Here is an 11636-nt window from a genome sequence, read left to right as displayed (position 1 = left end):
CCCTGGGGGGATTTGCACTCTGCACGCCCTCAGAGGCCGGAGAGGCTGGCAGGGGGAAGGCCCCCAGGTGGGCCCGGGAGAGAGAGGGGCCCCTGGGGGATTTGCACTCTGCACGCCCTCAGAGGCTGGAGAGGCTGGCAGGGGCAGGGCCCCCAGGTCAGCCCGGGAGGAGAGGGGCCCCTGGGGGGATTTGCACTCTGCATGCCCTCAGAGGCCAGAGAGGCTGGCAGGGGCCGGACCACCAAGAGGGAGAGGGGCCCCTGGGGGATTTGCACTCTGCACGCCCTCAGAGGTCGGAGAGGCTGGCAGGGACAGGGCCCCCAGGTGAGCCCGGGAGAGAGAGGGGCCCCTGGGGGGATTTGCACTCTGCACGCCCTCAGAGGCCGGAGAGGCTGGCAGGTGCAGGGCCCCCAGGTGAGCCTGGGAGAGAGAGGGGCCCATGGGGGATTTGCACTCTGCACGCCCTCAGAGGCTTCGTAGTCTAAGCTCAGGGGGCTCTCTGAGCCAGCATCTCTCTGGAGGGGTTTCTTCCCATTGGTCAACATCCTTCTTAAATTGTGGTGCCCAGAACTGGACACAGTATTCCAGGTGGCGTCTGACCAAGGCAGAATGGAGCTCAGTCTTGTAAGCCACTGGGATTAGTAGCAATATAAGTAATAATAATCACAACAAGATAGTAATATTAGACTTGGTTAACAAATGTTTTTAAGAACATTGTTCACACATATTTATACTGATTAGCTCTGTGTGCATTGCAATCACTTATTCATTGTTGTGCGTAGTAATTTTAAGTGCATTCTTAATATTACAATCAAGGTGCAATACTTTTAAAATGCACGTTTTCTTTAATTATGAGCACAGAAATAAATGACGCTCTCAATTCATCGGATGGTGACCTGTGCCACAAAGAGGGAACCAGGCAGAGGGCCTTCTTGGTGGTGGCGCCCTCCCAGCCGATGTCAAGGAAAGAAACGACTACCTGACTTTTAGAAGACACCTGAAGGTAGCCCTGTTCAGGGAAGTTTGCAATGTTGGATGTATTTATCGTGTTTTTCATATTCTATTGGGAGCCGCCCTGAGTGGCTGGGGAAACCAAGCCAGATGGTGGGGTAGAAAGAAATGGTGGTTGTTGTGACACTAGATTGAATGAACACTCATCTCAGAGTGCCCTGGAAATGGAGGGCCAGAGTCTTTTATATACGAACCTTTTATGCTCTTCCACATCTGTTTAATGCTCCGAAACCCCTCTTTTCGCTTCTTTTAGACTTTTATGTATACTTTGTGTTTTAATACTTTTTAGCTTTACGTTTTACAGTTTGGAAATGACTGTACCCCACCCTACTGATGCTGGTCTACTACCGTAATAAAGATTTGATTGATTGAAATGAAAAATCCTATAGTAATGCTGTGATTGGACACCGAAATAATATAATACAGGGTGATTCATAATGAAATATACATTTTCCAGATCCTGTAAGACAGGCGCCGACACGGAAAACAGCTGCGAACCGTGAGGTAGATGTACTCATAAAATGATGGAGGTGATGGTGCGCGTGTCACGTGACTAGTCAGGCGAAATGGCTGCGTCTGCAGTGGAGAAGGCGTTTTGGGTTCTTGAATTGAGCAAAACGGAGTTTGTTGTGCAACGGCATTTTCGATTGTGATGTGTGTTGTGTGACAAAGGGTGCACACATAGAACATCTCTGACTGTTTCTAAAATACTTTAAACATTCCCCTACAATTCTGTCACAGGTAACATGAGATATATTATATTCTCTTTTATATTGTGTTGAAACTGTATACTGCATTATGAATCACTCTGCATAATAACATAAAACATAACATAACATAACACAACATAACATAACATAATATAATATATCGTACTTTTCCGTGTATGAGACGAGTAAAATGGGACCCTCCCCTTTTTCTTAATTTTCAGTTCCCAAAAATAGGGGTTGTCTTATACACAGGGGCATGTTCTACATGGTAAAATACAGTAATATGTAATATATAATATAATATAATATAATATAATATAATATAATATAATATAATATAATATAATATAATATAATATAATAGGGACCCCTGACCCTTAGGTCCAGTCATAGCTGACTCTGGGGTTGCGGCGCTCATCTTGCTTTACTGGCCGAGGGAGCCGGCGTACAGCTTCTGGGTCATGTGGCCAGCATGCTCATTCTGGCAAACCAGAGCAGTACACGGAAATGCCGTTTACCTTCCCGCCGGAGTGGTACCTATTTATCTACTTGCACTCTGACTTGCTTTCGAACTGCTAGGTTGGTAGGAGCTGGGACCAAACAACAGGAGCTCACCCCGTCGCGGGGATTCCAACTGCCGACCTTCTGATCGGCAAGCCCTAGGCTCTGTGGTTTGACCCACAGCACCACCCGTGTCCCAATGTAATAATTATAATATAATATAATATAATATAATATAATATAATATAATATAATATAATATAATAATAATATACCTCGCCCCTGCTCTCCCCGCTTTCCACTGCTGCCTTTCGTGACCCATTGCCTTCCCCAGCTCTACTCTCCCCACCTCCTTTCACAATGACTCGTCCAGATTGGCGTAGGCGGCCTGCCACTCCCGTGAGCGCCGGAGTTCCCTCTCCACTCTCTTCCCTCTTGCCCGCCCCTAACCCTGGCCAGTGCAATAAAATTCATTGGACCGCAGTCAAGGCTTGGCTAAGGTCAGTTGCTACTCTTTAGAACAGGGAGCAGAGCTTACACAATACAGAAATTAAACCAACAGACTACGGAAGATGTCTTAAATGAATTTCTCAGTTTATTATACATAGCTTAGGAGAACGAAATGATGTAAAGTGAGCTTATGAATGATAGCGCATAAATGTGGGAAATGGAGCATAGAAAATGGAATACATAGAACTGGCATAACCAAATGGTATTGTTGAATATAAGAATTGATATGGTTAATAGGCAGTCATGACAAAGCAAACAGACTCAGAAACCTAACTCCTCTCTCCCTCCAGCCTATCTTGTTGTGAGATAAATATAACTTCTCAAAGCAAAAAATGATTAAATGATAAAACTTTACAAACTAAGGGCAGTAGACCAGGACTCATTGTAGTCCTTGGACAACCAAGGTAGCAAAACATTTCCTCCCATCTTACGGTTCATGTCAACAGGACTTCCTAAAACCTGGGCTAAGAAGGAACACAATCTCTTTCACAGATGAAGAATGAGCAACATTTCCTTTATGCACTTCTGGGCATCGGGAACATGGACTATTTTAAGAATCAGGTGTCCCCTTAATTTCTGGTTGTCAGGTGCTCCTTTGTGTTCAGATCAGGCCTCAGCACAATCATGTAGCACTTGGGAAGGAAGATGCAGCCCAGAAGCCCAGCACTGGAGGCCAACATAGAGAAGATCTGCACGGCCACCATGTACTTGCCCTTGGTGCTCAGGGAGGTGGGCACAAAAGACACCCAAACGCTGCAGAAGACCAGCATGCTGAAGGTGATCAGCTTGGCTTCGTTGAAGGAGCCGGGCAGCTTCCTGGCTAGGAAAGCCACCGTGAAGCAGGTGGCAGCCAAGAAGCCCAGGGAGCCGAGGGCAACGTAAAACATGGCCACAGACCCTTCGTTGCATTGCAGGATGATCTCTTCCAGCTGGGAGAGCATGTCGGGCTCTGGGAATGGGGGAGAAGAGCCCAGCCAGATGGTGCAGATGAGAACTTGCCCCCCAGAACAGGAGATGACAATGGAGTTGGCCAGACTCTTGCCCAGCCATCTCCTCACCACCGTGATGGTCTTTGCCAAGACAGAAGAAACAGCAGCTGAGAAGATGATGCTGAAGGCCGTTTGTCGGAGAAGGCAGGTCTCTTTCCTTGGGCGCCCGATGAAGAGGAAGGAGGACAAAAAGGAAAGCAGGAGGGAGACGAGGAGGATGTAGGAGAGGTCCCGGTTGTTGGCTTTGACTATGGGAGTGTCCTTGTATTTAATGAAGATTCCCAACACAATGCCTGCAGTTATAGATAAGAAGAGGGTAACGGAAGCTAACACCATTCCCAAATATTCTTCATAAGCCAGGAAGATGATAATCTTGGGGACACATTGATCTCTGTCCTTGTTTGGATACTGATCTTCTGAGCATTTGGTGCAATGTTCTGCATCTGAGGAAGAGGAAAAAGAGTGGCTGCAGCATCAGTTACATCCCTAATGATCTGTGCTCTTTTACGTTTTGAAAAACTCTGTGGTGGACTTCAGTAAATAAGAATGTTAAAATAGGTAAAGCAAAATTGTGATGTAGGATAAACTGAGTAGCAATGAGCACTCCGCTTCTGTTAACTGCATTGTTTGGTCCTGCCTAATCCTGAAGAAACAGCTCTTTAACTTGACATTTGAAATGCAGTTTTCTGTTGCTTCCATGCAATGTTCATAGTAGTGAGATCAAAACAGTCCATTGATTATATTGTAATAATTTTCATATGAAGTATTGTTCATTTTTTATTGTGCTTTTGCTATTAAAAATTTGCTGGTTTGCATCACCTGTCCATTACTCTTTATAAATGTCAACATGATTTCCTTTTTGGTGTGACTTGGTATAAAAAATAAAGAAAGAATGCTTTATGGGCATTCCTCTCACAGCTGCCCACTTTCAACCCCAGAGATTTCTTCCTTATGACCACTCCTTTCAACTCCCTTCCTGGATGTAATAAAGTTGATTAATCCTATGGATGTCGAGGAAGAATCCACATTCCCCAATGTCTGCAGAAATCTCACAAAAAGTGGGTGAGACTGGATTACTGCCCTGTGTTTACTCTCTCCAGAAATACCTTCCCCCTTGGAGTCACCCACCTTCCTGGGCAGAGAAGGTCCCTTCCGCACACCGAGCACAAGCATAGCAGCAAACGGGCTTTTCTTCTAGAACCACCTTGGCATATCCAGGTCGACATCTCTCTGTACACCTGGAACGAGTACGGCCTAACCCAGGGGTCGGCAACCTGCGGCTCCGGAGCCGCATGCGGCTCTTTAACGCCTTTGCCGCGGCTCCGGGGCGGAGGCGAGGGGAGGAGGCGCATGTTCCGCAAAGCCATTTCCGAGCTAGAGAGGAGAGGGGGTTGCGAGCTAACCCCTCCCACACTCCATTCGCGGGGGCTGGCCTTTTGCCCCCGCGAGAACAGGGGAATCCCCGGGCGTGCCTGCAACCCTGCCCGCCAATCGGACCGCCCTCTTTGCCCCGTTCCAGCTCGCACCCTCTCCCTTCCTTCCCCTCGCGGTGTGTGGGATTCCACTCCCGGCAGTCCTTCTCCGCCGTCCTCGCTGCTTTCCTCCCCCCCCCCCCCGCTTTTCTCCCTCTCCAGCCTCCTCTAGGCGTGGGTTGAAGCTGCGGCGGCCATTTCTTTAAAGGGCACCGATAAGGGAAAATCGTCGGCGCCATCTTTGTGGGCGCACGTGGGAGTCGTGGGAGCGGCCATTTTGGTTGAGGGCTGTAAGCAGGCTGCATTGAAAGGGGGCATGTAAGCTGGTCACTGTTTTGAAGGGGAGTGAAGAACACACACTCAAAAAAAGGTAACTTGTTAATTTAACCTTTATTTCTATGAGGAGGAGTAATTCTGAGGGGTCAAACAAAAAAATAATAATAAAGTGTCAAAAAAGTTATTTTAAAATGACGAGGATGACATTGGGCCCTCATTATTACCGTAATTTAGATAAATTTAATATGACTTTTCCAAATATTGGTTTCCCTCACTCTGTTCTTGAGGCATGCAAGGTTTCCTCTTGTCGCTGATCTATTTCCCTAGTTATTTCTAGTTTACATGCCATTTCTTAACATTAATCTTATATTACAATAGGTTTTTTTAAAAAATTATCATCTTTCACCAACAACTGTGCACTTCTCAATTCCTGCACATACAATAGTTTAACAATTGCAACATCTACAAGTGAGCTTACTCCACAAATTTAAAAAATCCACAATAAATCAGTAATTATCATTTCAAAAATAAATCGCTTTCCATCCTTCTGCATGTATGAAAACCCAATAGTTCCCTTTTACTAGGGGCTTTCCCTTTTCTTCTTATCTATGTAGTCCATTTGGTTAAAGATTCTATCCAGAATTCTTAAATTCTCAGTCTGGCTCGGAAATAGATAGTGTCTTTTCTAAGGACCTCTGGGCTCTATGCTTTCTGTGAGCACCCCAAATTTCCCACCTATCTCAGCTGCTGTGGAAAGAAGGAGTGGCCGTTGCAGCTGTTATTGGACGGTCAAGACATCATTGGTCAACCTGATATAGCCATTTTGCAGCAGTTGTTCAAGGAAAGCTGGGATCTCCTAGCCTCCCCTCTCTGTGATTCCCCCTACCTTGTTGAATTTCTTGGGCCACTCAATGGCTTCTGGGTTAATGGTGAACTTTATGCTAGCAGATGTCTCTCTCCTTATATTCCCAATAACGACACAAGACTTATTGGGAGAGATCACCCAGTTCACAATATCAAAGTCCGCTGGCAGCTCCCAGTTCTCATCCAAGCACAGCCTGCCTCTGGAAGTATTCAGACACCGAATTTCTCTCAAGAAAGGGTGAAGCTGGAATGACAGGGGAAAGCACCAGCACTGAGAAACCTGGAAGCCAAGATGGATATCTCAGTCCTACTCACTTCAATCTCTTATGATTTGGGGCCTGGGTGTATCTCATGTAGACTGGAATTCCTATTCAGCCATTTTTATTACTACAGACCCTGCAAGTGCCCCAATTTTCCAGGGATGTCCCTGGATTAGAGTCAGTTTTTCATTTGATCCCGGAATGTCCCACTTTTCCTTTTCTTCATTGGAGAAAAGTTGGCAGATGTGGAGTTATCCAACCCACAAGCCGTCCAATCCTGTATCGGGAATTTTAATATGTTTTATATTTTAGTATGAATTTCTTTATTTTGGGAGCTGCCCAGAGTGCTGAGGCAAGCCAAAAAGATGTGTGGGGTATAAACAGTGATATATTTCTAGCAAAAAGGGTGCCGGAAATCACCATGAACACCTCCCTCTGAGAATGGCAATGGTACCCGCCTGAGAGGTGCCAGAACTGAGTTTGAGTGAGTCCCGACCCCCCAGTAAAAAAGCCCTAGGTATCAACAGTATCTGTATAGGGACAGATGGTATGTCCCTATTTTCATCAGAGAAATGTTGGGCGGTCTGCTACTATTACTAATACTAATAGTAATTATGATATGTTGCAGGTCTATCCCCAGTCAAGATCAGCATCTGTGTGGAGTGCAGTTTGCAAAAAGGGGAAGGAAATACCTGCCACGGCTGTAGCCTTTGGGGTCCCCATTGCTCTCCTTCCTCCACCATCAGCCTCCTCTGGGATCTCGAGGAAAGCGAAGCATGCAAGGCCTGAGCCACAGCTTGAACATGGATGTAAGTGCCAGAGCTGTCCAGAGGCCCCAAGGATGGGGCAGCGAGAAGTTTGTTGCTATGGCAACACTTGAGGACAACCACAGTGAGGACAGAGTGATGCACTGGATAATTGACAGTGGTTGAATCGGCAGCTTTCTGCTGGTTGAAAGACTGGCTACTTCTTGAGAACACGGACATTTTGGATTTGGAAGGGTTTAACAATAGATTTGGTTGGCATGCATATCTATGGTATGACAAGGTAAAATCGCACAAAGGATTTAAAAACCATATTGTCAGAGCTGCCCTAGGTCCCAGCTCACAAAGGACCAACACCAGTTCGTTGTTATATAAAACAGTCTTTATTGAAGTTCATTTTAGCTTTCACAGCAGCTCTACGTCTCAAACTCTAGACCGCCGAAGCTCCGTCTGAATCTCCTCCCCCCAGACACCAGTTTAAGACTCTAGCCTTGCTCCACCTCTTCCTGTGCTCTTTCCTCCTCTGGGTCCGCCTGTCCGCTGGGGTCTTGTCCTTCCTAGACTCTTCTGACACTGAGTCCCCTGAGTCTTCCCCCTGCCTCCGGCGGGCTTTAGGACCTGGTTCCCAATCCGGGTTTTCTGCTGTCCCGCGCGCCTGTACATTCGAACTTGGCGCGCGCGCCCAGCCGGCCACCTTCCTCTGACCATTACACTGCTACTGTCACTGCTTTCCCCTTCGGGGATGCTAGCTGGGTCTGACCTTCCCCCACTCCCCGACAGAGGCGTGGTCAGCCCTGACTCCTCTTCCCTCCCTGCTGGAGGAGACGCTGGCTCTGACCCATGGGACTCTTCCCCCCCACTACGCTCTGGTGGGGAAGCTGGTCCTGATCTCCAGCTACTGCTTTGGGAGTCTCCGCTGGCCCCTTGCTTCTGGTGCGTCCCCCCTGGGACCCCCCTTGCCCTGACCATCGGCGCCCCCTTCTGGGAATCTTCTGATTCACTGGAGAGGCTCAGGGAATCTCTCGGGTCACTGTCATTCTCCCCTCCGCTGCCCTCAGATTCTTCCCCTTCGCTCTCCATTTCCTCTCTCCCCTGTGCCTCTGCTCCTGAGCCCCTGACACATATTGTCAGGAAAGCACTATACAATGTTTGGATCCGCTATAAAGATTTATTGGAAAATAAAACCCCTAGGTGGTTGTCACCAATGGAAGCTAAGGAGGTGAAAAAACTTAACATGGAATCTAAATGGCCAAAATATTGTGAAATTTTAGAGCAAGATGGTGAAAAAGTTAAACTACAGAGCTATGAGAAATTAAAGTCTAAAGTACGAGATTGGCTTCATTACCTTCAGATAAATGAGGTATTCAAACAGGACAGGAAAATTGGCTTCCAGGTGGAGAGATCAAAACTAGAAACGGAATTGTTAGAACCCAATACTAAGAATTTGTCAAGAATGTATAACTTGCTGTTGAAGTGGAATACACAGGATGAAACAGTTAAATCAGCCATGATTAAGTGGGCACAAGATATTGGTCATGACATTATGTTTGCTGACTGGGAACAGTTATGGACCACCAGTATAAAGTTTACGGCATGTAATGCCTTAAGAGAGAATATTATGAAAATGATTTATAGGTGGTACATGACCCCAGTCAAGCTTGCAAAAATCTATCATTTGCCCAATAATAAATGCTGGAAATGTAATGAGACTGAAGGTACCTTTTATCACCTTTGGTGGACATGCCCGAGGATTAAGGCTTTCTGGGAAATGATTTATAATGAAATTAAGAAGGTCCTTAAATGTACCTTTCATAAGAAACCAGAGGCATTTCTCCTGGGTATGGCCGGCCAATTGGTGTCAAGAAAGGATAGGACGTTTTTTATGTATGCTACTACAGCAGCAAGGATCCTCTTAGCAAAGTATTGGAAGACACAAGAACTACCCACGCTGGAAGAATGGCAGACGAAAGTGATTGACTATATGGGATTGGCGGAAATGACCGGCAGAATCCGTGACCAAGGAAAAGAGACGGTGGATGAAGATTGGAAGAAATTTAAAATTTACCTTACGAACTGTTGTAAAATTAATGAGTGCTAAAATGTCATGGTTAAGGAAAATATAGAATTACAGCTGTAAATTGATTAAGTAAGAGAAGAAAGGGGGGAGAAAAGAAAAAAAAAGAAAATGAGTAATCAGTCAATTGAAGCGAGGGGTTGCTGAAGAAATTTTGAAATAGGGATGCAGAAGGGGGAGGTATGGGGAAGTCGGGGAAGTAAGATTTATGAAAAAGAAGTTGGGAAATTATACGTGTTTTTATGTTTGTGTGTCTATGTATTGTTTATTGTATTGTTTTTAACTCATGTTGGAAAATTAATAAAACATTTATATATATATATAAAAAAAGATAATTGACAGTGGAGCCGGCAGGCATCTCATAACAGCGACACCTAGTGTCGAGATGTGGAACTGCAAACCTGTTTCAGCTGGGAAAACAGTTTGTTTTGCAGATGGGTCACAAAAGCCTTTGTCTAATGTTGGAAATGTTTATGTTTCTGTCTTGCAGGTGCAGCTGGAAGTCTTCCTGGCACCTGGGATAAAACATTGTCTTTTATCTGTCCCTTGTCTATTACAGGAGGGGTATAAGGTTTGCTTTGAGAAGAATGTCTGTACAATTTCCAGAGGGGGGAAGCAAGTGGTCAGTGTTGCAAAAGGGCAGAGCGGCCTCTTTATTCTGGAAACACCTCTGGAGGGTGAGGGGAATGCTGAGAAAGCACAGGCACAGTGTGCAACCGTTCACACTCATGTTTCATGTGCTTGCGTGTGGCACAAGAGAATGTCACATGGTTCTTGTGAGGACATCCAGATGTTGCCGGAGTGCACCAAAGGTTGCAAAATAAGAGAATGTGGTAAACCTCTAAAGTGCAGGGCTTGCAGGAAAGCAAAGGTAAAGGGATACAATTATCCCAGGGTGGAAAGGGTAACCACGAAACCTTTTGAGCTTGTGCACGCAGACCTGTTTGGGCCCATGCCAAAGCCAAGTCTGGGCGGGGCCAGGTTTGTGCTGACGCTGTCAGATGATTTTACCCAGAACGCATGGGTATTCACGCTGAGAGCTAAGGAAGAGGCAACGCAACTGATCAAAGATTGGATTGTGGAGGTGGAACTACGGTTCTCCACCAAGGTGCAGGGGTTCAAGAGTGACCGAGGTTCAGAGGTCACTGGGTCTGCTCTAAAGAGTTTCTTTCGGCAGAAAGGGATACGTCACATGGTGACGGGTGCCACTTCTCCTCAGGAGAAGGGAGTGGCAGAGCTTAGGAGTAAAGCTCTGGTTCAAGCAACAGAGGTTCTACTGTATGACTCTGGTTTGCCTCAAGGTTTTTGGGCTGAATCGATAAAAGCTGTGAATTTCACGAAAAACAGGTCCTACAATTCAGTGGTAGGAGACACCCCGCATTTTATGCTTCACGGAGAGAAGCCGAACCTGCATTTCCTCCGTGTGTTTGGTACGAAAGCCTTGGTGCCGGTACCAAAGTTTCAACAGAAGGAGGGTGGTCCAAAGTACCAGAAAATGATCTTCTGTGGGTATGAACCTGCGACAAAGGGGTGGAGGTTTGCATATCCAGAAGGTGATCAGTCCAAGCTGATAGTCAGTAAACATGCTGAGTTCTGTGAGCAGGATGGTTGGTCAAGGCGCAAAGCGAGCCCTGACGTTCACTCAGAATGTGTGTCTGATTCTGAGGATGAGGGAGAGCCAGAGGCTGAACCTGATGATGAGGACCAGGTCCATGACCAGGGTCAAGAACAGGGTTGGGCGTCTCCACAGGTTGTTAAAAGAGAGCCCAAGAGTGAGCCTTCATCTCCTGTTAGCATAACGCAGAAGGCTCACAGACGGAGTAAGTCAGAGGGGGAGTCTGATGTAGAAGACACACTTGTTGGCCCCAGTGGGTCAGAAGCAGCATCTGAGTTTGTACCCAGACGGTCTTCTCGAGCAATGAAGGGAGTTCCACCTGAGAGGTTTCAGGTCACCAATGCGTGGGTTGGTTTCGCACAGTGCGAACCTGAGAGTTTTGAGGAGGTTCAACAGTTGCCTGACAAAGACACCAGGAAGGGGTGAAAGGCAATGGGGAAGGTGTTGAACTCTCAGAGGTCTGTAAATGTGGGTTCACAGTTCCCCTCAGAATGTAAGGCGAGAGGGGGTGTGGGGAGAATCAGAACTTACAGGGTTAAGAAGTTCTGAGTGACGTCTCACATTCTGAGGCGTGGCTTAGTGCACAGAGG

The sequence above is a fragment of the Podarcis muralis genome, chromosome 18, assembly GCF_964188315.1.
Source record: "Podarcis muralis chromosome 18, rPodMur119.hap1.1, whole genome shotgun sequence".
In the NCBI taxonomy this organism is placed as follows: Eukaryota; Metazoa; Chordata; class Lepidosauria; order Squamata; family Lacertidae; genus Podarcis; species Podarcis muralis.
Note: the sequence above shows the minus strand (reverse complement) of the source record.